The sequence below is a fragment of the Pleurodeles waltl genome, chromosome 12, assembly GCF_031143425.1.
Source record: "Pleurodeles waltl isolate 20211129_DDA chromosome 12, aPleWal1.hap1.20221129, whole genome shotgun sequence".
Classification (NCBI taxonomy): Eukaryota; Metazoa; Chordata; class Amphibia; order Caudata; family Salamandridae; genus Pleurodeles; species Pleurodeles waltl.
In genome coordinates this window covers 129,317,640-129,345,411 of record NC_090451.1, presented here as the reverse complement: position 1 = coordinate 129,345,411, position 27,772 = coordinate 129,317,640, and positions in this window count along the sequence as shown.

Below are 27,772 nucleotides of genomic sequence, written 5' to 3'. Positions count from 1 at the left end.
AGGTGGCATCCAAGTGGAGTCTTGATCATCAGAAGGGGGGCTTGAGGAAGTAGATGGCAGAGATCTGGAAGACAATGGATCTTGTAAAAGAGGTGCTTCTTCATCTTCCTCTGCTTGAAGCTCAACATCCTCATGTGCTCCTACTTCAGCAGGAACTGCTATTGCTGGCTGTGGCTGTTGTTGTTCACTGGGTTGAGTTTCCGGCAGCGATTGGGTACTACTTTGAGAAAGAGATAAGTCCAATTCAACGTCATTGCTCATCAGCGTTCCTGTGATTAGAGAGGCTGCCTCTGTGCCCGACATTGGCTAGGGCCTACTTTGGAATGGGGTCGACGATGCGGGACTGGTGCTCCCAGCTTGCTCACAGAGGCTGGTGCGGCAGGCACACGCCTTGCCTGAAAAAGGTCTGGGGTGACATCAGAAGTGGGAAGCTCCTTCTTATCACTGGCGGCTTTTGTTGGTAGCAGCTTTCTTTAGGGCAGTCTTGGATATGCCAGTTGGCAGTAGCACTTAGCTTCACAAGCATAAGAGATGTTTGTGTGGTCACAAGTCACGTTGAGCACAGGCCTTCTGTCTCACAGTACTGTGGGTGATGTCTCTTTCTCTTTGTGCACCTAAAAGCAAACATGCAACAAGGATCAGAGAAAAGTGGCGTTGTTGTTACAGTTGCATTAGTAATAGAAACATACAATGTCATAGAATGGTTACTTAAATACACATAAATAATTCTGAAATACAGTGTATCCATTTGTAAAAACAACACACCATTAACTTTCATTATCATGTACAGTCATGATGGATAAGAAAGCGCACCAACTACAACATACAGAATGAAACTGTTAGCTATATCTGTCCTCATCAACTTGGCATGTGGCATTCAGGGAGGTGCTGGTGACAAATGGAATAATAATAATCCTTAAATAATATAATGTTATGTAATGTAGTGCAACTGTATGCTAACTGTAATTTATATATTTTTTTTAAATTAAAATGCAAGAAAAATGTTTTACAAATATTTAAATATTATTATTACTAGACTGATATTATCAATGTAAATAAAATAAAGGTTGTGAAAAAATAAAAAAAAAGGATAAAATGTTTTTTAAAATAGATTTATTTTGGTGATGTACTAGGGGAAGGGGACTAGTGTGAAAAACCACAGGGATTTAGGAAGCAAGGAGTGGTGGAGGTGAAAAATGCAATAAAATATATAACAAAATATAAAAAACTGCTCATACAGCACATTTAGTAATAAGCATTGAACCACTAGGCCTGAATAACAACACACAAATGGCTGGCAGTCACATGGTCAAACAACAACCAGCAAGGAGGCATGGGCACCACAACAAAGAAGAACACATGCACGCCTAAAGCACACTGGCTGCCTACACAAAATAGCCTCCAGCCACATGGTGAAACAACAACCAGCAAGGAAGCATGGCCACAACAAAGAAGATCACACACAGGCCTAAAGCACACTGGCTGGCTACACAAAATAGCCAACAGCCACATGGTCAAACAACAAGCAGTAAGGAAGCATGGCCACAACAAAGAAGAACACATGCAGCCCTAAAGCACACTGGCTGCCTACATAAAATGGCCACCAGCCACATTGTCAAACAACAAGGAAGCATGGCAACCACAACAAAGAAGAACACATGTAGCCCTAAAGCACACAAGCTGCCTACACAAAATGGCCGCCAGCCACCTGGTCAAACAACAACCAGCAAGGAGGCATGGCCACCACAACCAAGAGAAACACATGCAGGACTATTGACAGCCTAAACAAAATGGCCACCAGACACATCAAACAACAAGCAGGATGAATAGAAAACAATAAACACATATAGGTATAGGACTATAATTTTGACTATACAAAAAGGGGCCCTGACCACATGGCATGGGGAACAAAGACAAATGGTGGCCTATGACAAACACTCTCATGCACTGGCCAGACAATGAAGCCATTGGTACAGGAGACAAAGACAGCATTAAGTCAGTATTAGTAATTCCAAAAATTAAAATCAAAGGGGCTAAATTGTTTACAACAACAACAACACATATCATACAAAGGCATCAAGTACTATAACCCCACCATACACTGTTCGCGGAAAACAAATGTGAAATACCACCAAACAACATTTTGTTTTTTCATCATGCACCCATGATTAGTACTGGGCCTACAGCTGCAAGGCCTATTCCATTAGCAGGCTACACCACTTAACATTAATATTAAATTTAATGAATACTGCAAATTTACAAAACATGGAGAAAATACAGTGAACTGTTAAACATTTTTCCTTTGTAGAACAAAAATTACAAGTAAACTACGACTAGGCCCAAAATGCAGGCCACCCACCACAATAAATTTAACAAATGGAATAAAAATACAGATAAATCCTGGTGCATGCCTACTATTAAACAAAGTAGTTGTACAACACCCTTATACAAGGTTTTTTTTAACTTACTTGTGAAATCTCAAATACAACAAAATTCTTAAATCCAATGACATATCAATAAGACAAAAAAAACAGATCCTTCCAGCTCGAAATCCAAGTGAAAAGAGACTAGGAGATGGACAAAGCAGTGGGAGGAACCTGCTGGACAAGAACAGGAAGTTTGAGACTCTGGGGCACTTGCTGTTGTTGGAAAAAAGAAAAAAAGGGCTCTTCGCACAAAACTACATCAAAGCGAACGGTCAATTAGACAAGATTTTTCATTCAAAGTTGTAGATTTAAGCTGCTTCAGCTTCACCAGGTTGCAGCAGCAGGCGATTGCGCTCACTCGCGCTCACCTACATCAAAAAAGATGCACTGGAAGTCGCTGACACAGCACTAGTTCTCACAAGAGGGTAAAAAATCTTGTTTGTGCTCAGGAGAGAGCAGAAGTCTTTCATCTCACTTCTCGCGAGCGTGAAATTGCAGAAAGCGCGCTTCAATGAGGAAAAAATTAGTACCCCTCTGCTACGTTGCAGAATGTGGAGCCTATTGGTAACTCCATGCTCTCTGTGGAACACAGAGTAATCGAATTCCACAAAGTCTGTCAGCAGAGCGCAGTTTTTTTCACAGGCCTACTTTTTTCCAAAAGTCCTCCAAACTTCTGGATCTTTTTCCAGAAGGTCTTTGAAGGTTCTTCAGGAGTCCACAACTCATCCCAAGGTTCCAGAACCTCAGAGTTGCTCCTTGAGGGTTAGGACTCCAACTCCCAGAATGCACATGATTCAAGCTCTAAAATGACCACTGGATAGTGGTCAGCTGGTCAGTTCCTTCAGGATTTGATTCAGGGGACTATGGTTAGCTAGTTTTCATCTGTAGCAAGCAGGGAGTCCCTTTCTGAACCAGTTGAAGCCAGGCAAAGTCCTTATTGTGGTGAAACCCAAGTGTGCCGCTGGTGCAGTCCTTCAGAGTGCAGTGTCCAGGTACAGGTCCTGGGTCCAGCAGGGCAGTCCTTCTTCTTCTGATGATGTTCATTGTAGGGATCTGAGGTGTGGGTGCAGCTCTGCCATATTTATCATTGCGCCTGGGATGGAAAGTGGTGGGGGGGCAACTGTCCAATCACAGGCAGGCCACCACCCTCTTGGATGACCACTTCAATCCCAGGGAGCAACATTCTTTAAAAATCCAAAATGACAGAATCTGAATTTTGTAGGTTAGGTCTGGTTGAGTCCACCCGCTTTTGTGGCTAAAATTCCTTCACACACCCATTTCCTGCCCTCTCCTAATCTAATAAAGAAGGAAGCTGGTTCTCTGGGTTTGCAGAAAATGGGGGAGGTCTTGAGCTGCTCCAAATGTCCTTCCTTCCTTCGAAAACCAGTTTGTCTGCTCTCCCCCATCCTGTTTCACCATCTGCTGAGGCAGATCTCCTCCCCCAGGCACTTCCTTTGTGTTCAGCTCAGCCTATTTCACACCTCATCAAGGCAGAATGGCCAGGCTGCCAGAGGCTGGCCAATCAGAGAAGGGCACTACAGAGCTGAAGTTCATCTTTCACGTAGCATTCGAAAACTCTTTCTCTGAACTAGTTATATTAAATTCAACAATGGCAAGTCGTTGGATTTATTATAACAATATGTTTGATACCAAATGTGAGATATGTATCTCCTTTTGGGACTTTATTATTTTAAAATAAAGTTTCCCAATTTTAGCCTATCTAGCCAATTCACTACAGGGAGGGAAAAACAAATTTGGCTATTTTTCCTCAGCAGGGTTTATAAAGGTCCCTGCTTATAGTTACATAGCACGCAGCCCTAGAGGCATTTAGGGTCCCCCTTTGGAGTGACGTATATGTAAGAATAAGGTGGTTTAAGACTTTGGAAGTACTTTTAATTTCAAAGTCGATTTTGCATGTAACTTTAGTTTAAAAGCAGCCAGCAAGGCAGGCCTGCCTTTCAAATGACACTGGGCACCTCAGCAGTGCACCTATGGGTATACTACCTATGATGGGGTTCCTAAACCTACATGCCGTACCATATACTAGGAACTTATAGGTATGTTGATACTGCCAATTATAATTATCCTAATTTGCATATCCATTTTACACAGAGCACTGGCCCTGGGACTGGTTAGCAGTATCTAGAGCACAGCCAAGAGTTAGTAACTACCAGTATATGTCCATAAGGTTTGGGGGTGACCAGGGCAAAAAGGAGGACTTTCCTACAGACTGAATATTTTACAGAGGACTCTTCAACCTCTTTCAAAGTCACTCACCCTCAAAGACTGCTTCATGCATGTAAATGGTTTCATGCAAGTATCTAATTCCTCCATGGTCCTATGCCTGGATCACTATTTGAAATTTCTTCACATTATGTTGCTGTCAATGATACTTGTCGTTCTCCTGCTACCCAACTGATATTTCGTCCCTGCAAAAACAATTTTGTCACTATTGGTTCATGAACTACAGCCCCATTCTCACAGAGTCCAAAGAGGTCTTTATGCTGCAAACACCATAGCTTATCCTGCGCCAAAGGCATAGCATAGGAAATCATGTTAGATTGTGGGACCTACTGAGGCAATGCAAATGCCTAATGTGATCAAAGTTTCAATGAATGATATTGTAATACCCGGTTCTGTTTCAGATAATTGGGAAACTGAGACTGTTAAAAAATTATGTCTGATTTACATGCATATGCTTCTTTGAATAATAAAGATCCTTATTTGAATTCAGCTTATTACAGCGAAATGTTTTGTTATCATACTACGCACATTATTACTAGGCCTGGGTGTAGAACTCTGCTCTGCCTGCAGAGTTTGCAGAATTCAGACACTTTGGGGGTCATTCTTACTTTGGCGGGCGGCGGAGGCCGCCCGCCAAAGTAACCCCGTCAGAACACCGCACCGCGGTCGAAAGACCGCTGCGGTGATTCTGAGATTTGCCCTGGGCTGGCGGGCGGCCGCCAAAAGGCCGCCCGCCAGCCCAGGGCAAATCAACCTTCCCACGAGGACGCCGGCTCAGAATTGAGCCGGCGTAGTGGGAAGGTGCGACGGGTGCAGTGGCACCCATCGCGTATTTCAGTGTCTGCATCCTGTTCATGGCGGTAGGGGGTGTCTGAATCCCCATGGCGGCGGAGCGCGCTCCGCCGCCATGGAGGATTCAGAAGGGCAGCGGTAAACCGGCGGGTGACCGCCGGTTTACCCTTTCTGACCGCGGCTGAACCGCCGCGGTCAGAATGCCCTTCGGAGCACCGCCAGCCTGTCGGCGGTGCTCCCGTGGCCGGTGACCCTGGCGGTCACCGGCCGCCAGGGTCAGAATGAGGCCCTTTGTGCTACGCGGAGTAGCACGGAGTTCCTGATTTTTGCACTCTGGCATGGAGTGGAGTTTGTTTGCACTCGCACGGTTGGGTTTTGGTGCTCTCTTGAGAGTGCTATGATACTCCCAGGCCACTAGTGAGCACGTGTGAGACTTCGCGTTCACTTGCGTTGCTTCCAGCCATATCAGCGGCCATATCAAAACAATGCCGCGCGTGAGCGCAAACTCATTCCTGGAGTAGATTTTCTACTCCAGATGCCACTAAATCTAGTCAAATGACATTTTGACTATACATCTAGTCAAAAAGAGATTTTTGTCTAAATTTTCCTCCCCAATGGACCCTGCAATTTGTTTTTCAGATTGAGAAGCCTTTATTTTTTTTTAACAGAAAGGAAGTGCATCAGGGACTCCAACTTCCTGCTTCTGTCCAACAGGCTACTTGCAGTGCTTTGTCCATCTCCTGGTCAGTTTTCATTTGAATTTCAAAGTGGAAGAATCACTCTCTTTGTCTCCCGGGTATACCTTTGGATTTAAGGACTTTGCGCCTCATTACGAGGCTGGCGGTCCAAAGAGCACCACAACTGTGGCGGTCCGACCACTACATTACGACCCTGGCAACGGTCCAACAGAAGTCTGAGTTGTACTCAGCCAGGGCGGCAAGGAGTTCAGTGCTGATTACAACTCTGCTTACTGCTAGCCTTTGCATGATGGTCTGACCACCATGGAAAGGCTTGTGGTATGCCAGTGCTGGGGACTAGTGGGGGCTCCTGCCCTGCTGATCCCCAGGGCATGGGCAGTGCATGGCCCCCGTTGCCCAGCACTGTCAGAATGCACATTGTCTGCTTTGCAGACAGTGCCTATTCAGAGGGTCCTGGCCCTCCCATAACGGCATTCGCTTTGACTTCATGTGGAGCGAAGCCCAATGCCGCCGTACAGTTTCCACTGGGTTGCCCGGCGGAAACCTTGGTTTCCACCGGTCAGCCAAGTAGAAACCTTGTAATGGGGCTGGTGAGGAGACTGCCAGCTCTGTGGCAGTCTCCTCACCGCGAGTCTGGTGGTCGGCTTGTCTGACCGCCAGACTCGTAATGAGGCCCTGTGTTTTTTTTAATCACACTAAGTTCAGAAACTGTTGAATAAGGCTGTTGTTTGTTTGCTTGGGCATGCACCAGTATTTCTTTGTACTTTAATTCAATTTTAAAATTTTATAGTGGTGGTCGGCCTGGAGTTTTAGTATAGGCTTAGTTAATATTTGTTTTGCATTTCATTGATTTTTTACCTTTTGGTAAGGAAAATTGTTGCACAGCTCAGTACCCTTTTCTACATGTTTGTAACATTTGCAATATTATTTTAGAATGTGGCCTAGATTTCCAAAGGGTCATATAGCCAGTAGGAGTCAGCACTGGTAGTCTTCGATGTACGAAATAAATGCTTTAGTGGTATATGTTTTTAAAACTTCATTTAGGGCAAGGATGGCATTGGATTAATTAAAAAATATTGGCTATTGTTATGTTCTGGGGTAATATTTCATGGTATAGGAGGATGTGTGTTGTTGTGAAATTTGTGTAGCTCAGTTATTTTTCATGTTTTGCATTGCTGAATTAATGTTGGTCACTTTTCATCATTGTTACCACCACCATGCCTCCTTATGGCCTGTGTGTGCGTGTGTGTGTGTGTGTGTGTGTGTATGTGTGTGTGGGGGTGTGTGTGTGAGTGAGTTTTCAGAAATGTAATAATAAACTCAATTTAAAAACAAATTTAAATGAAATATTCACCCATTTGATGAATAAGTTAAGAAAACAATAAATTCATTCAGCATGTTATTTTCACAAAATTTAACATATTAAATAAAAAAAATTAAGAAAAATGTAGAAATATAACAAATATATGAAAAATAATTAATAAGTTAATGCACATTAAATTTCCTGAGTGTACGGCTATAATTTTATTTTATATGTTCTATGTTGTTAGACCTGGCATCCTTGGTGTGGTGTCCCCTAACTTTTTGCCTCTGCTTTCCAGGTTGTTGCTGTGTGCTGGACTCTGTTTTTGCTGCTTTTTGTTACTCTGGGCACTTTACCACTGCTGACCAGTACTAAAGTGCAAGTGCTCCCTATGTGAAATTGTATGTAATAGTAATTGTAATCGTATTTATATAGCGCTTACTACCCCTGACGAGGCGTCGAAGCGCTTTTCGATGAGTAGCACGCTACTCCGGTACCCAACAAGAATTAGTGATGGATTAGTATAATTTAATAAGGAGTACAGTTTTAGTATTATTATGAGTTAATTTGAGTTGCGGATATGAGAGTTTGTTAGTTAGATTGACTGGAGTAATGGAGGGGTGGAGGAGGAAAGAAATCCAGAAGTGTTAATTGGGAGTTTATCCTTCATTTGCTCAATCCAAAGGCTTGAGATGAATAAAAGGGGGGCGGAGGGGAAAGAGGATGTGGAAGGGTTAGGGAGAGCATAGTAGCAGGGTGAGATGAATGCAGGAGAATTTAGTAGGGTTGTGTGGGAGGTCACAGAGGTAGAGTGAGGTTTGGTGAGTTAGATGTGGGGGTGGAGGGATGAGCTTAGGCAGAGATATTTAGGAGATGGAAGTGGTCGAAGGGATTTGGGATGAGTCCGAGTGAGAATGGAGGATAGTTTGATAGAGACATGACATAAGAGCGATGAGTAGATAAGTGTGATAAAAAGAGAGCAGAAATTCATAGAAACATGCCAGGCACAGAAACAACATATACACATATATATATATATTTATACACACACACACACATGACTATACACACACATCTGCACATACAATACATAATTAGAAACATGGGTAAAAAATACTTAGTCGTCCATCCATCATCCTGGTAAAAAGGCGGGAACTCCCCCACCTACCTCGAGGGTGGATGGGGCGTGGCCCAGCGGGCGGAGCCCACAGGTGCTCCACAAAGGGAGAAACCCTCCACTCTGTGTCTCCAGCAGAGGAAGACAGAAACCGCGCGTCCCAGTCAGACACAGACCACGCTCCAGCACATCATCAGCTCACCTCCAGGAAGGATTCCAGATCCCCTCCGCCATGGGATCTCTGAGCGCACAGCCCTGCCCCGCCCCATCCCTGCTAAGCCCAAGAGCCAGGGTGGGCCGTCCTTTCCAGAAGGTGAGCTTCAAACCGCGGCATCTGCCGCGTCCACATTGTACACTAGGGTACGTGATGGGCCACGGGGGCAAAACGTCTTCAGCAACCTTGTGTGCCCCCGGCAATGTCATTGCCACTAGTGCGTCCCCGCGGAGATGTCCTCGCGCCCCTGCGCATCAACGACGCACCACGCGAGTCGGCGGCAAACGCAGTGGGGTCGCCTTGGAAAGCTGTCCATCATTCTGGCAAGAGGTGGGAATTCCCCTACCTATTTCGAGGGTTGACGGGGCGTGGCTCAGCGGGCGGAGCTTACAGGTGCTTCATAAAGGGGGAACCTTCTACTCTGTGTCTCCAGGAGAGGAAGATAGAAACCGCGCGTCACAGTCAGATACAGATTACGCTCCAGTACATCATCAGTTCACCTCCAGGAAGGATTCTGGATCTTCCTCTGCTATGGGATCTCTGAGCGCACAGCCTTGCTTTATCTTTGCCAAGCCCGAGAGTTAGGGTGGCTTGTCCTTTCCAGAAGCTGAGCTTCGACTGCGGCACCTGCTACGTTTATATTGGTAAGTGCTTCCTTTGAGGTTTAGTTTCTGTAAAATGAGCATCGTGGCCTACACAACCGGAGTATTTTCTACGAGTATGTCAGTAAGCGTTACCTAGCATGTTTTATATACCCTGTTTATATTGTACAATAGGGGTACGTGATGGGCCACGGGGTAAACGTCTCCAGCAACCTTGTGTGCCTTTGGCAATGTTATTGTTACTAGTGCGTCTTTGTGGAGATGTCCTCGTGCTTCTGCGCATCAACAACACACCACCGGAATCGGCGGTAAAACGCAGTGGGGTCGTTTTGGAAAGCTGTCCGTCATCCTGGCAAGAGGAGGGAATTCCCTACTACTTCGAGGGTGGACGGGGCGTGGCTCAGCGGGCGGAGCTTACAGGTGCTTCATAAAGGGGGAACCTTCTACTCTGTGCCTCCAGGAGAGGAAGATAGAACCCGCGCGTCACAGTTAGATACAGATTACGCTCTAGTACATCATCAGTTCACCTCCAGGAAGGATTCTGGATTTTTTTTGCTATGGGATCTCTGAGCGCACAGCCTTGCTTTATCTTTGCCAAGCCCGAGAGTTAGGGTGGCTTGTCCTTTCCAGAAGCTGAGCTTCAACTGGGGCACCTGCTACGTTTATATTGGTAAGTGTTTCCTGTTGAGGTTTAGTTTCTGTAAAAATGAGCATCGTGACCGAACCAACCGGAGTATTTTCTACGAGTATGTCAGTAAGCGTTACCTAGCATGTTTTATACGCCCCGTTTATATTGTACACTAGGGGTACCTGACGGGCCACGGGGTAAACGTCTCCAGCAACCTTGTGTGTCTTTGGCAATGTTATTGTTACTAGTGTGTCTCTGTGGAGATGTCCTCGTGCTTCTGAGCATCAACAACGCACCACCGGAAATCGGCGGTAAACGCAGTGGGGTCGTTTTGGAAAGCTGTCCGTCATCCTGGTAAAAAGCGGGAATTCCTTTACCTACATTCGAGGGTGGACGGGGCGTGGCTCAGCGGGCGGAGCTTACAGGTGCTTCATAAAGGGAGACCTTCTACTCTGTGTCTCCAGGAGAGGAAGATAGAACCTGCGCGTCACAGTCAGATACAGATTACGCTCTAGTACATCATCAGTTCACCTCCAGGAAGGATTCTGGATCTTTTTTTGCTATGGGATCTCTGAGCGCACAGCCTTGCTTTATCTTTGCCAAGCCCGAGAGTTAGGGTGGCTTGTCCTTTCCAGAAGCTGAGCTTCAACTGGGGCACCTGCTACGTTTATATTGGTAAGTGTTTCCTGTTGAGGTTTAGTTTCTGTAAAAATGAGCATCGTGACCGAACCAACCGGAGTATTTTCTACGAGTATGTCAGTAAGCGTTACCTAGCATGTTTTATACGCCCCGTTTATATTGTACACTAGGGGTACCTGATGGGCCACGGGGTAAACGTCTCCAGCAACCTTGTGTGCCTTTGGCAATGTTATTGTTACTAGTGTGTCTCTGTGGGGATGTCCTCGTGCTTCTGTGCATCAACAACGCACCACCGGAATCGGCGGTAAAACGCAGTGGGGTCGTTTTGGAAAGCTGTCCGTCAACCTGGTAAAAAGCGGGAATTCCTTTACCTACATTCGAGGGTGGACGGGGCGTGGCTCAGCGGGCGGAGCTTACAGGTGCTTCATAAAGGGAGAACCTTCTACTCTGTGTCTCTAGGAGAGGAAGATAGAAACCGCGTGTCACAGTCAGATACAGATTACGCTCTAGTACATCATCAGTTCACCTCCAGGAAGGATTCTGGATCTTTTTTTGCTATGGGATCTCTGAGCGCACAGCCTTGCTTTATCTTTGCCAAGCCCGAGAGTTAGGGTGGCTTGTCCTTTCCAGAAGCTGTAATTGGCTTTTCCATGATTGCATTTTTGATTTACTAGTAAGTCCCTAGTAAAGTGCACTAGAGGTGCCCAGGGCCGCTAAATCAAATGCTACTAGTGGGCTCTGCAGCACTGATTGTGCCACCCACATGGGTAGCCCTGTAAACATGGCTCAGACCTGCCACTGCAGTGTCCGTGTGTGCAGTTTTAAATTGCAAATTCGACCTTGCAAGTGTACCCACTTGCTAGGCCCAAACCTTCCCTTTTTACACATGTGAGACACCCCTAAGGTAGGCCCTAGATAGCCCCATGGGCAGGGTGCAGTGTATATGTCCTGACAGTGAAATACTGCCAAATTTGTTTTTCACTGTTGCATGGCCGATCCCTCTCATAGGTTAACGTGGGGGCTGCCTTTAAATATGATTAAAGTGTAGATTCCCTTTGGGAGTGGATAGACATGTGGAGTTTGGGGTCTCTGAGCTCACAATTTAAAAATACATCTTTTAGTAAAGTTGATTTTAAGATTGTGTGTTTGAAAATGCCACTTTTAGAAAGTAGGCATTTTCTTGCTTTAACCATTCTCTGACTCTGCCTGTTTGTGGGTTCCCTGTCTGGGTCAGACTGACAGTTCGGCTGTTTGTAAATCTCCTCTAGACAGTAACACAAAGGGAGCTGGGGTGTAGACTGCATATCCTGATAAGCCATCTGGGGTAGAGTGGAGGGAGGAGTGTTCACTTACACCTGAATGGACTGTGCCTGCCCTTACACAATGCAGTCTCACCCCCGATGTCTGGGGCCTGGCCTGGGCAAGGCAGGATCCTGTAAACAGAGACTTTTCTTTGAAATTGGGGAATTTCAAAGGCAGAAAGGGGTATAAGTATTGGACCCAAATCCCCAGACTTCAGATTTCTTCAAAATTTGCTTCTGGAACCGAGGGGAACCTCTGACAAGGAGAGGAGCTGAAAAGAAGTGCTTCCCCTGCCTGTGACTGTGCATTATTGGGCTGTTGTGCAGTTGTTGCTTCTGCCTGTGAAAGGGGACAAAGACTGGACTTTGTGGTATATTCCTGCTTGAAAAGAATCTCCAAGGGCTTGGATTGAGCTTACCCCCTGTTCTGAAGTATCAGGTCCATCAAACACTTCCTGTGCCAGCACCTGGACTATCTGCTGAGACTCCTGCCCTGCCAAGTGGTGCCTAATCCAGTTCCTGGGCCCTTCTAAGGAGAAGCTGGTGGAAAATCAAGAAGATCCAAGGAAACTGACTTCGGACGACTCCGGACTGATGCTGCTGCTGAATCCCGTGACGCTGCCTGCAACCGAAGCCATGGTCCTCCCTGGAGTGCAATGACCCCGCAGGCCCAACACCGCTGCATCCTTGCTGAAGTCTTCAACTCCGTGGAAGTCGCCACACAACATCCTGACCACCGGATATCGACTCTGCTGGAAGTGCGCGGATCCAATGCTTCTCACTGAAGCCGCCTCACCTCCACCACTCCGTAGCAAGGGAATGACGCCTCTTCGTGACGCCTCCACTCCTTCGCTCTGCAGCACCGGAACCAATGCCACCTCGGATCCAGCGACGCCGCGATCCCCGACTCCATGCACCGACTTTTCAGAAGGTACTGTACCCGGGAGTCCGTGTGACTCCGTGACCGGTGCTATTGGTGTCGGATTGTTGGGAATGATCCATCACGGCGCTGTGATATCACCAAATCGAAGCATTTGTGTTTCTAAGTGCTATATTGAAATTTAGGCCTCATTACGACCCTGGCGGTTGGTGATAAAGTGGTGGTAATACCGCCAACAGGCTGGCGGTAAGTACCGCCAAATTATGACAATAGTGGTGATATTCCCTGTAGACAGCCAATGTACCACACCGACCGCCAGGGCGGAAACAAAAGCCACCACGGCGGTAGCCGCTTACAGCCAGGCGGAAGACAAAGTTCCGCCCACCATATTAGGACATAGCAAACCGCCACAGTTTCTGGAGCAGTACCAACGCCATCAAAATCCTGGCGGAAACAGAGCGGAAAAGACTCACCACTGGAGACACAGGGAATAACCACGCTGCCATGGAACCAGAACTGCAAGTCTTTCCAGTGATCTTCTACGTTATGCTCCACTACGAACACCAATGCCGGCGAAGATGACGACGGTGAGTAAAGCCGCCTAGCGCACAAGGGAGGAAGGGGAGGAAAACAACAGTGACACACACACGCACAACACACACCCCACACACACACCATATACACAACCAGCTCTACAAGAAAACAATTTGTCCCCGAAAATTGGCTGAATAATGCAAGGACACCAGTAATTGACTAAAGGGATTGTAATAAGATCAACATAAAAAATAATAAGTTGATGTGGCAATGCAACAGATATGTACAAATATACAAAAATAGGGACACTGCCCAGCCCACAGTTCACAGGGACCACATGGCCACAGGGCAAAGTCCAAGGCCCCACTCGATCCCTGCACCAATACAGAGAGAACACTGCAGGGGCATCAGTTGGCAAATAGGCAGGCACCTCAGGGGGAAGGTGGGCAACTCAGCCGGATGCGGAAACAAGACCACTGGTTCTGGAGGGGGCAACATGCCCATTGCTCTTTGTCCTGAGGAGTGCAAGGCCACAGTCTCTGGAGTGGGTGTCTTTCTCACTGGCTCTGGAGGAGGCAACATGCCCCGTGCTTTGTCCTGGGGAGTGCAAGGCCACAGTCTCTCAAGTGGGTATTTTTTCCAATGTTTCTGGAGGGGGCAACATGCCCTGTGCATGGTCCTGGGGAGTGCAAGGCAACAGTCTCTTGAGTGGGTGTCTTGCCCACTGGTTCTGGAGGGGGCAGCATTCCTATTGCTCTTTGTCCTGGGGAGTGCAAGGCCACAATATCTCAGGTGCGTCTATTTCCCACTGGTTCTGGAAGGGCAACATGCCCTGTGCATGGTCCTGGGGAGTGCAAGGCCACATTCTCTCGAGTGGGTGTCTTCCCACTGGTTCTGGAGGGGGCAACATGCCCATTGCTCTTTGTCCTGGGGAGTGCAAGGTCACAGTCTCTCAAGTGGGTGTCATGCCCACTGGTTCTGGAGGGGGCAACATGCCCTGTGCTTGGTCCTGGGGAGTGATGGGCCACAGTCTCTCAGGTGGGTGAATACCCCTCTGGTTCTGGTGAAGGCAGGCTGCACAGTAGCCCATGGAGGCTGGATTATATGGCGTCCGCCGGTGTTGCCGGCTGCACTGTGGTGGTGGTTGTGGGAGGCTCCTGCTCAGCCCCCGCATTATCTGATGGCCGCACAACCACGGTTGGCGGTGGGGGCTCAGTGACAGCTGCTGGTGCTGGCTCCTTCCCCTTCTTGCTGGCTGGTGCAGGATCCTTCCCCTTCTTGCTGGCTGGTGCAGGCTCCACCCCTGTCGTGCTGGCTGGTGCAGGCTCCTTCCCCTTCTTGCTGGCTGGTGCAGGCTCCCCTTCAGTATTTGTGGCCTGGAATCCTTTCCACCACGAGTAGGTGCTGCTGAAAGTGGGGCCGTTTGGCTGAGGTGCTTTGCTGGGTCCTTGATACCCTGGCCATATGTGCAGTACGGGGTAGGGGTAGGGAAGAGGTCAATCTGGGAAAGGAAAAGCTTTTTAGGGACATTGGGGCGGGAAGAGGGAGAAGTAATGGGAGAGGAGGATGGGGGAGTGGTTGTTGGAGGTGTTTGTCTGCTGGATTTGGGTGCAGGTGCATGGGTTGTATGCTGTTGTGAGGTGGATGGCATGTTGGGTGTCTTAGTGCTTGCGTTTGTGTACTTTAGGAGGGGGGACAGGCACAGTGGGAGAGGACAAAGGGGACGTGTGCATGGATGTTGTGGATATGTCAGCCAGTGAAGTGTGTGTTCTGCTTGGTGTGGTGATGATGCAGGTAGTGGATGATGATATAGTGCATGTAGGTGTGAGTGCGGGCGTAACTGGGTGGGAGGTGGAGGAGGAGGAGGGGGAGACAGTGGAAATAGTGGATGTTGTTGAATGGTGTTTGTGAGAGTGCCTGTGGGATGAAGTGTGGTGCTTGTGTTTGCCTGTGACAGGTTGGGTGTTGTCTTCTGTGCATGCTGGTCTGGCTGTGTGCTTGTGATGGGTTGGCGTTGAGGAGAATGGGACTGGGAAGAGGAAGTTGGAGGGGGGACGGTAGAAACAGGGACCATGGCTGCCATCAGAGAAGAGGCCAGTGCCTGGATCAATGTCTGTTGGGCTGCCAGTCTACTGTGAATTTCCTCCAGGAATGCTTTAGATTGCTGCATCTGGGCTGCCAGCCCCTGGGTGGCATTCACAATGCTTGATTGCCCTACAGAGATGGATCTCAGGAGGAGAATAGCCTCCTCACTCAGGCAGCAGGGTTCACTGAGGCCAGGGCCTGAGGTGCCTGGGGTGAAGGAGATGCCCACCCTCCTGGGTGAACAGGCACGGGCAACTCACTGAAGGGCTGCTGGGAGGGCGGTGCTGGTACGGGGGTGGCGGCTCTACCTGTAGCTGGGATGGTCACAAAAGTGTCCGCCACCACCAGGGAGCTCCCATTGGAGGAGATATCTGAGTCTGTATTGTCCCCTCCAGTCTCTGCTGTGGTGCTCGCCCTCCGTCCCACTGGTGCCCTCAGTGTCGGTGGACTCTGCCTCCTGGGTCCTATGGGATGCAGCTCCCTCCGTCGCCGGTGCCTCTGCTCCTCCGCCAGATGATGCTAATGCACATAAGGACAGGATGACAAAACAAGAAAGGGGGAGAGAGAGACAAAAGATACACTGGGTCAATGACTGCACCAACACCACTGTTGGCCTACACAGCACCCTCACACACAGGGAACAGGCCTACGCACTATGCATTGCACTACCAGTGATATTGCTCCTCATGCCACCAAGGCACGCAACTTAGGATTCATCTTGGACTCCTCATTATCCATGACCCAGCAAGTCAACACCATCTCCTCCTCCTGCTTCAACACCTTCCACATGCTCTGAAAGATCTACAAATGGATTCCCACCGAAACCAGATGAACAGTCACCCAAACCCTGTAAGCAGCAAACTGGACTATGGCAATGCCCTCTGCGCAGGAACAACGGCCAAACTCCAGAAGAGGCTGCAATGCATCCAGAACGCCTCCACACGCCTCGTCCTGGACATCCCCCACCACTGCCACATCACAGACCACCTGAGAAACCTGCAGTGGCTCCCAGTCAACAAGAGAATCACCTTCAAACTCCTCACCCACGCTCACAAAGCACTGCACAACACCGGACCACAATATCCCAACACACGCCTCTCCTTCTACACCCTGAACCGGCATCTCTGCTCCGCCGACCTCGCCCTCGCAACCGTCCCACACGTCCGCAGAACTACAACTGGTGGTACTTCATTCTTGCACCTCGCTGCCAAAACGTGGAACACTCTTCCCACCCACCGGCGCCAGACCAAAGACCTCCTTACCTTCAGCAAACTTCTCAAGACCTGGCTGTTCGAGCAGTAGCTGCACCTCCCCTCCCTTTTCTCCCCTCCACTCCTCAGCACCTTGAGAGCCTCACGGGAGAATAGTGCGCTTTACAAATTCCTGATTGATTGATTGATTGAAGGCATGAGGAGGAGCACACACCGCCAACTGCAGCACACCTGGGACCCACGCAGCCCTGACCAGTAGTGGATGCTAACAAGCTAGGTAGGCAGTATTTCCCCTTCAGACCCTTAGCCACCATAGGACCTACGCTGCTATGTCTGGCCTGGCCTAGGGGCACCCACTGACACACAACCACCACCCGGATACTACCCCTCCAGCCTTTTCCTTCAATGATGGCCACTGTACTCACCCCCTTATGGCTGCTGTGATGGCCTCAAGCGCCCATTCAGCTCTGGATAGGCCACTGCTAGTATGCGGGCCATCGGGGGGGTAAGTTTCCGACGGGCACCCCTTCCTCATTGGGAGGTCATCCCCAGCTGGGCCTTTGTGCTCTTCCGTGCCCAGCGTCTCAGGTCCTCCCACCATTTCTGACAGTGGGTGCTCCTCCTGCCATAGACCACCAGGGCCCGCACCTTGGCGCTGGCGTGCCATATACCCTTCTTTTGATGGGTGCTGTTCTGCAGAGGCAATACAGACAGAAGAACACCATTAGACAAACAGTGCAGGCAGTAAGACGAATGGCCCATCAAAACTGTTTCCATCACTATTGGCACACACATGTCCCAGCACTCAACGTGTGCCCAGCCAAGAGGACATCTCTCCCCCTTTACACGATGGCTTCACACACACCTCAATGCATTCATGCTACATGCATCGTGGCCACAGTGTACTCACCTGTTGGTCTGGAGGCCCATACAGTAGTCTGAACTGGGATAGGACCCCATCCACCAGTCTCTCCAATTCCTCTGAAGTGAAGGCTGGGGCCCTTTCCCCAATCACACGGGCCATGGTAGGTTCCAGACACAGGTCACAGCAGCACATGCAGTGTAGGTCCTCTCCCATGAAAGGTCAGGAAACAAGTGAGGAATCAGATAGAAAATGGCGGTTACGTCCGCACTGGTGCATACCGTCACCGATGGCGTAGATCTCTATTGGCCACTGTACCCCATAGGGCCCAATTATAACCAATGAGGAATTGCACGGCGGTTCGCGACCACCTCCCGCCACAGCACACTACATCAGCTGCATTACCTCACTTCCACCTGTCCCTCCACACAGGACAGGCGGACTTCATTTCGGGGTGGGGCAGGCCTATGGAATATTGCTGCTTCACAGGATTAATTGGCACATACTTGACAAGTTACACTGTACCATGGCATGTTTACAGATTGCGGACTACAGTTGTGGCTCCATTGTTCAGTTTTCTGACAGCCTCCTCACTCTTTTGTCCCTTAGATACCTACTGCTGTGGATGAATAGGAGATGGAGACATACCCCTGTGTACAGACCCCTGGTGGACTTGGCTACACTGGAGGACAGGCACATCATCCTCACCTATAGACTGGACAGGGCCACAATCACAGAGCTGTGTACCCAATTGGAGCCTGACCTGATATCTGCTATCCGTCAGCCCACTGGGATCCCCCCTCTTGTGCAAGTGCTATCAGTTCTCCATTTCCTGGCAACTGGTTCTTTCAAAGTGACAGTGGGCTTGGCATCAGGAATGTCACAGCCAATGTTCTCAATAGTGCAGACAAGAGTGTTGTCTGCCCTGATAAAACACATGTGCAGCTACATTGCATTCCCCCAGGTTGAGGATTTGGCCACTGTGAAGGCTGGGTTTTATGCAATGTGACATATCCCCAATATAATTGGGTCAATTGACGGAACACATATTGCATTTGTCCCCCCCCCGCCAGAATGAAGAGGTGATCAGAAATCGTAAGAGTTTCCACTCCATGAATGTGCAAATGGTGTGCTTGGCAGACCAGTATATCTCCCAGGTCAATGCTAAGTATCCTGGGTCGGTGCATGATGCCTTTGTCCTGAAGAATAGCAGCATCCCAAATGTGATGGCCCAACTACAGAGGCACAGGGTATGGCTAATAGGTGTGTAGTAAATCCTAGTTTGTTTTAACGGGATAAGAGAAGTTAGCTTAGCCTTTGGCTTGCAGACTCGTGCCCCCGTCACCTAGTGACTTTTAACCTACTTAGCTTGCTCTGTCTTAGTACATTTATTAAATTAATTCTTCTAAGATGGCTGCCTTGTTTATAGTTAGGCCATTTGTTTAGTTTATGTTATCAGTGCCACCGCGCTAAGGCGTCAAATCAAGCAACAAAGACAAACTGTAGGTGTTTACATTAGGTACTTTCCCTCTTCATGCTTTTGAGGGAATTGTTTATATTAATTACCGTCCCAAGCATGCTGTGTTATCTATTGTTTGGGAACAACCCACATCAGGGTTCCAAGTCGATCTGTATAAATACACCTCACTTTAGAGAGATAATCAGAGGGATTCCGACCAGATACCATTGCTGCTATCAATGTTGCACGTCGCCTTGACGCTGTCCCGGACTTCGTGTTCCTCTGAAGTCTGAGTTAGAGACCTCATTCCAAGGTAACAAGGGTTGGGGGCTCCTTTCAGGGACATGGCTTTGGCAGATTAGTTTTAACATACCCAGCTCTCCTCTAGGTAGAAGGTTAGGCCTATTATGATAGGGTATTAGGACATCTTATACACTTTATGTCTTTCTATGTGACTGCAAGATGGTGGGGGGTCTTTATAATCAAAACTCTTGTCTTTACGATTCTGTTTCTTGCACTGTTCATTATCCTAATCATTGCAGCCCATGCAATTTATCGCAGATTGTGTTGAATAAAAACTATTGAAACCTTACTGCTTCTTCGTTATTGCCTGTGTTTGGTTGAGACATCATGTATCTGTGAGAAAGGAATAATCTCCGTTTAACCACGACACTCCCTGAGATGTCATACTCTTGAGTCCATGCGTAAAGGCTGCCACAAATCACCTTTAACTGTTTTGGGTTTTTGGTGAGGTACTACTAGTGAGGCGGAAGGGTTGGGACTACAGTTGCGACTTGTTGTAGGATAGGCATAGTCACCTACAAACATAAGTACTGTCATCCTTAAACCAGCAGTATTGCCTAGTGCAAGAGTCCAACTACGACATGGTGCCACCAACGATGGTATTTAGGCACTAATTTACGCGTACCCCGACTATCACTGTCTCACAGACAACAGGTACCCTAGGTACCATGATACGGAGATATCCATGGTCTTTGGGAAAATCATCCTCAGCTGAACATGGAACACCTAATTAGGCTGTAGGTTGTTCGAGCTCGAACTCTTAAAAAATACTTTACTCCTCACCTGGTGTTCCATCTCTTCACCCATTTTACAATATGGCTAATGCCATAGACATTCCTGAGAATGCTAGACAAGCATTAACATTACATCTAGTAGCACATGGCTTAACAGAAGAGGGTGGGGATGTCACTTTCATAGTAGAAGCTAATGAAGCTTACCAAACAGAAACATTCTACTCCTGGGTCACCTTTCCTGAGAAAGACCACAGGTCAGTCACATTCCACACATATAAAATTGCAAACGCACCTCAATGGTACCAAGCAAACCAGTACCATGAAATACCACTCACATTTCAAGAGCATCAGAACTGGTTTGAAGGCACCCTACCACATGTAATACAACGAGTGAGGTTAGGTCCTTTAGGTAATGATGGACCAACGTGGCCCATGTTTGCCACATATACACACCACACCCCACCCAGGCATACAAAATATGCAGGCAGCAGATCTGCGAGACTTATACAATGAGACAGTAGCACTATACAGACGGCTTGTTTAGTTCGTAATGCGGACTTTGAACACAACACCAGCGCGTCCAGCACCACCAGCACCTGCTAGATACCAATTGTCTACTGAGATTAATCCTCAAACGGTGCATACTATTATGGGTAAAGTACCCACAGAGCTGGCAAAAATACCATAGTGGATAGCCCAGAAAATAAATCAGCTGGAAGCTGTGTTTCCCCATACGGGACCACAGGAGAAACATAGAATTCTCCAAATGTGCTTGCCCTTTGGGATGTTCCCTCGGTGGATAACTGTGCCACATCGGGTACGGTCTTCGCTGCATTATATACTATCACACATGGTACCCCCACACAATTGCGAATTTACTGGAAGTGTTAAAACAAATACAGAATGAGCATGGGGCAGCACCTGCCCTAGATTTCGGGATGAAACTAATGTGTAACTTCGAAGCAGTTTCCTCAATAATACTCAGTAACATTAAAGGGGAAGCGGTAGCACTGGCTATACGCCAGCGTCTCCGAGAAACTCCACATTTAGAACAAGAGAGACAGCTACCGAAAATGATTTCTGATACCTATACTAGTATAGGACGGGATAGTCTGGGAGCCAAGCCAAAGAAGCTAGAAGTACTGAGTACCGCCCCTAAGTAAGGTACAAAACAGACACCGGATGGTTCTAAAAAGCGCTGGGATAAGCCAAGACAATTTAAAGACAGACAGAAACAGAGAGCAGACTCGCCACATCCGGAGAACTCCGAAAGGAGATGCACTCTCAGAAATAGGGAAACTCCTGATAGATATGCTGATTCACGTCTCTCTCGTTCCTTTCAGGTGGCACCGGATAGACGTAGCGAGAGAGGGAGCCATCCTGACTGACGTCCTGAATGCGTGAAACAAAAGAAAGACTCCATACAGTCTACAGTCAAAAAAGAAGAGAAGACTTCACAACAAAAGCCACAGTTTAAAAAGGAAAACGGTGGCAGCACTATCAGTTAAAAATGCCAGTACACTTGAGAACATTGCTGAAGAACAAGACGTGGTCAGTGACACTGTTAGACAGCGCAGCAGGAGTCATGATATGTCGCCGGAGTCTGAAAGATCATCTGGATGCGACAGCAACTAGCGATTTTATTGCAGTTGAAACAGCGGACGGGCACGTGCTCCCACCCGATAGACTTTATGATTTGAAAATACAAATTGAGGGAGACGTGGAGCGCACCATTGGTGTGATCTTTTGGGAAGAACTTAATTGTGACATCCTATTGGCCGAAAGAGATTGGCCGCCCGAACACACCCGTAAGCTCCCACATGGGGAAAATGTCATTTTGCCTTCTTTCTCTAATCTTGTTCCAGAGGCGTAAAAGGAAGCCTATGCTGTCAAATGGGCTCTAGCGCAGGCACCTGCATTATACTGCAATCATGTAGGTTGGGAAAGGGATTCTCCATGTCATATAATACCTATCAGGTCTACACCCCAGCCTCAGACACAATATCTAGTTAAACACGAGGCTAAAGCTCCAGTGAGGGAGACCCTCACTCAGCTAGAATATCAGGAGATAGTTGAGCCCTGTGCCTCTGCAATGAATAACCCATTATTCCCTGTTGCGCAGCCAGACCATTCTTATAGAATAGTCTTAGATTACAGACATTTAAATAGCCATACACGTACATATGCTATACAAAATTCACAGAGTACAGCACTAATAAACAATATATTGCGCAAAAAATATAAAACAAGGTTGGATATATACAATGGGTTTTTCTGCCAGAATTTGGCAGAAGAAAGTCAGGACCTAAGTGCAAACTGTAGGCGTTTACATTAGGTACTTTCCCTCTTCATGCTTTTGAGGGAATTGCTTATATTAATTACCGTCCCAAGCATGCTGTGTTATCTATTGTTTGGGAACAACCCACGTCAGAGGTCCAAGTCGATCTGTATAAATACACCTCACTTTAGAGAGATAATCAGAGGGATTCCGACCAGATACCATTGCTGCTATCGATGCTGCCCATCGCCTTGTCGCTGACCTGGACTTTGTGTTCCTACGGAGTCTGAGCTAGAGACCTCATTCCAAGTTAACAAGGGTTGGGGGCTGCTTCCAGGGACATGGCTTTGGCAGATTAGGTTTAACGTACCAGGCTCTCCTCTAGGTAGAAGGTTAGGCCTATTATGATAGGGTATTAGGACATATTATACACTCTATGGCCCTCATTAAAAAACAATTTATCACGTCCATGGCGGAAACAGCCAACATAGACAGCCACTTTAACACTCTGACCGCCACGGCGGTAGAAACAAACAGCGCGGCGGTCACCGCCAACAGACAGGCAGACGACAAAGTACCGCCCACTGTATTCAAACACGCCTATCCGCCCCCTTTTCCAGGGCGGAACCAACGCTATCAAAAGCACGGTGGAAACAGTACACAGAAGGGAAACCACTCACCTCTCAACACCCAACGAGGAACCAGGACGCCATGGAGCCTGAGTTACACGTACTGCCCATGCTGGTCTTCCTCCTGCTTTATCAGGATCAGGACAGATGCCGTCGACGACCACGGTGAGTACTGCACCTACAACACAGGGGAGGGGGGAGGGAAAAGCGAGTGACACACACACACGCAACACACATCACCCCCACCCTCACCCACAACACCATACACACAAATACATGCAGCAACATTACATATACACCCCCTCACCCACTGGAAGAACGCAAGGACAAAAGGAAATGATTGTAACAAGTGTAATCATGAAAAAGCAGACAGTGAAAGCTCAAAATTCAGTATATACAAATATGTACACCAACTACACAAGTCTGGATAGTGTACCAATCATTGTCCGTGGACCAGTGGTCACAAAATGCATGGGCGAAGCCCACACAAGATACCTGACACGAAATGGAGAGAACACTGTGGGGGCATCAGATCGAAATTAAACAGGCACCTCAGGGGGAAGGGGAGGGGGGGCACCTCAGCTGGATGAACGCACGACGCCACTGCTGCACGAGGGGGCTCCATGCCCACTGCTGTATCCTGGGGAGTGCAAAGCCACAGTCTCTCAAGTCTTTCCAGTGGGTGGTTTGCCCACTGCTGTATCCTGGGGAGTACAAAACCACAGTCTCTCAAGTCTTTCCAGTGGGTGGTTTGCCCACTGCTGTATCCTGGGGAGTGCAAAGCCACAGTCTCTCAAGTCTTTCCAGTGGGTGGTTTGCCCACTGCTTTATCCTGGGGAGTGCAAATCCACAGTCTCTCAAGTCTTTCCAGTGGGTGGTTTGCCCACTGCTTTATCCTGGGGAGTGCAAAGCCACAGTCTCTCAAGTGGATAACATTCTCCACTGGTTCCGGAGGGGGCTTTGTGCCCAGAGTGCTTCATCCTGCCAAGGACTGAGGTAGTGGATGTCATTCTCCACTGGTTCTGGAGGGGGCTTTGTGCCCAGAGTGCTTCATCCTGCCAAGGACTGAGGTAGTGGATGTCTTTCTCCACTGGTTCTGGAGGGGACTTTGTGCCCAGAGTGCTCCACATGCAGTGAGGCTGGTCCCATTACCTCACATGGGTGTGTGTGCCACAAGATTGCCTAGGAACAGGTAGCATGAGACGCCATGGAGGCAGAGACATACCCCACCCTGCTGCGGCTTCGCCTTCCACCTGCAGGTGCAAACAGTGATGAGAGTCATGCCTCATGTAAGCTGGGCCGGGTCCAGGAAGTTTCCTCCAGCCTCGGACGGCTGCCCACTGGGGATGGTAGCCATGTCAGCAGTGGTGCCACTGTCCGAGCACGTTGCGGGCCTGGTGTCGGTGCTTGCGGCGGTGTCTGTGGCTTAGGTACTGGGGTTGTGCAACTGTCAGCACCTATTGAGGGACACAGCAGGACGTCTCCTGCAGCCTCGGACGGCTGCCTACTGGGGAAGATGCTGGGGACTGTTGCTGAGGCTGCAGACGTGCAGGTGGCGGTGCAGGTGGCTGTGCTGGTGGCGGTGCAGGTGGCGGTGCAGGTGGCGGTGCTGGTGGCGGTGCAGGTGGCGGTGTTCGACGACGTACAGGTTGGTGTAGTGGTTGACAGAAGGGGTGACTCAAGCCCCTCAGTCAGAGCCACCATGCCCTGTCCTGACCTGCTCTTCGGTTTGTGTCCCTTCCCCACCTTTGATGCTGCCGCAGGTTTCTTGCCACTGTCCCCTTTTGTTTTGGATGAGCCCTTGGTGGCTGATAGGTGCGGCTTCTCCCTCCGGGATGTGGGCACCTTCTTCACCTTGGCAGGTGGCGGAATGTCCTTGGCCTCGCTACGTGGCACACTGGCAGCCCTGATGGGTGGTGCACTCAATGACCGCGCAGTTGCTGGCACCACTGTGCCTGGGGATTTGGTGGCTGAGGTGCTGGGCTGGGACCTGGAAAGCCTGGCCCTAGGGGAAGGACGGTGGGGGAGGTGTAGGGAAGAGGTCAATGTTAGACAGGAAAAGCTTCTTAGACACACTGGGAGGGGACGATGAAGGGGGTTTGGGAGTGGAGGAAGAGGTAGTGGTTGTAGGAGGTGTACGTTTGCTGAATTTGGGTGAAGGGTGCATGGGCCGGAGGCTGTTGTGAGGTGGATGGCTGGTGGGTGGGTGTGTGCCTGAGTTTGTGTACTTTGGGAGGAGGGCTCACAGATACACTGGGAAAGGACACTGGGGATGTGTGAATGGCAGTGGGGGTGGTGATTGCACGTGAGCGCTGTGTGGTGATGGGCGTGCTGGTGATGGAGGTAGTGGCTGAGGATGTAGTACATGCAGGTGTGAGTGAAGATGAGACAGGGAGGGAGGAGGGGGACATAGTGGAGGCAGTGGATGTTGCTGTGTCTGCATGGGGATGGTGCTTGTGTGAGTGCTTGTGGGATGTGTGGTGCTTATGTTTGCCATGTCCACTCTTGTGTGTTGATGAGTGTGCATGCTGGTCTGATGTTGTGCTTGCGATAGGCTCAGGTACAGGGGATAGGGTCTGGGTGGAGGAAGTTGGAGGGGGAGGCTGGACACAGGGACAATGGCTGCCATCAGTGCTGAGGCCAGTGCCTGAAATGCTCTCTGTTGGGCCGCCTGCCAAGAATGAATGCCCCCCAGGTATGCATTTGTTTGTTGCAAATGCCTCTCAACACCCTGGATGGCATTCACAATGGTAGATTGCCCAACAGTGAGGGATCTCAGGAGGTCAATAGCCTCCTCACTGAGGGCAGCAAGGCTGACTGAGTCAGGGCCTGAGGTGCCTGGGGCGAAGGAGATGCCCACCCTCCTGGGTGAGCGGGCACAGGACACACGCTGAGGGGCTGCTGGGAGGGCGGTGCTGGTAGGGGGGTAGTGACTGTACCTGTTGATGCGGTGGGCACAGAGGTGCCCGCAAGCGCAAGGGAGCTCCCATCAGAGGAGGAGTCTCTGTTGCTGGTGTATGCTCCTGTCCCCATCGTGGAGCTCCCCTCGCCCTCCGTCCCACTGGTGGCTTCAGACTCCGTAGCTTCACCCCCCAGGGCCATGTGGGTTGCAGCTCCCTCCTGCTCCGCTGCCAATGCTCCTCCGCCAGATGATTCTAATGCACACAAGAACAGCGAGACAAAACAAAAAGAGGGGGGGAAAGACAGAAGAAACACATGTTCAGTACATGCAACACCACTACCGTTGGCGGACACAACACACAGGGAGCAGCCCTATTCGCTAAGCCATGCACTAACAGTTCCTAGCAAATCCACATGGCCATGGGGGACGAGGCCTAGGCCCAATTGCTGCACACCTGGAAGTGACAGGAGCCTGACTAGGTGTAGATGGCTATTACCAGTAGTGGGGTTGGGGTGTCACAAAGCCTGCCTAACAAGGGACCTAGCCTACCAAGTTCGCCCTCTCCTAGGGGAACCCACAGCCCACTTCGACCACCCAGACACCTCATAACGCGTGCAGAGTCAGCTGAAGGAGAGTGTACTCACCCCCTTGTGGCTGCTGTGATGCCCTCAAGCGCCCATCCAACTCCGGATATGCCACCGCCAGGATCCGGTACATCAGGGGAGTCATGGTGCGATGGGCACCCCTTCCACGTTGGGAGGCCATCCCCAGCTGGGCCTCTGCCGTCTTCTTGCTCCAGCGGCGCTGGTCCTCCCATCTTTTACAGCAGTGGGTGCTCCGTCTATGGTAGACCCCCAGGGTCCGGACGTCCTTGGCGATGGCACGCCAAATACCCTTCTTCTGGTGGGTGCTGACCTAGAGGAAAAGTGAAGTAAAAATGTATGTTTCTATCCCGTACATTTCATCTCACGCATTTCCAAACACCTCCCACCCTGGCCCAGACATTCATACACACACAATCCTGACATGCTGGCCTGTCCCCTCCCCACCCTCTTCCATCAACGCCACTCCATACACTCATGTGCCATCCATCATGCTCACAGTGTACTCACCTGTTTGTCTGGAGGACCGTACAGTTGCGTGTACTGGGGGAGGACCACATCCACCAGTTTCTCCAACTCCTCCGAAGTGAAGGCAGGGACCATTTCCCCAGACACTGTAGCCATCGTCGCTTCCAGACACAGGTCACAGCAGCACTTGCAGTGTAGGTCCTCTCCTGTAGAAGGTCAGGTATCAAGTGAGGGAATAGTAAGAAAATGGCGGCCACGTCCAAGGCGGTGCATACTGTCACCACCGGCATACATCGTCATTGGCTCCTGGGACACATAGGGCCCAATGTTAACCAATGCTGAATTGCGCCGCGGTCTTCGACCGCCCACAACGACGGTGTACAACGGCAGCGCACTTACCTCATTTCCCCTTGTCCCACCTTACAGGTCAGGCAGCCGTCATTTCAGGGTGGCACATGGCATGGAAAAAACTGTGTCACACCTATTTAGGCCTGGAATACGGACAGATAAAGGCACATAGCGAATTTCCAACTTTTAAACAAATAACACAATGTGATACCTAAGTATTGGATGACCCTCTGCTCGCTGTTCTCCTCCATAGGGCACGTCTGCTTGGGCAGGTGATGAGATGGCGGCATCCTCTGGTGTACAGACCCCTGGTGGACCTGTCGACAATGGAAGAAAGACACATCATAATCACCTACAGACTTGATCGTCCAACAATCCTGGAACTGTGTGCCCAGTTGGAGCCAGAGCTGATTTCAGCTATCCGCCATCCCACAGGAATCCCCCCTCTAGTGCAGGTTCTGTCTGTACTCCATTTCCTGGCCAGTGGGTCTTTTAAAATAACAGTGGCCATGG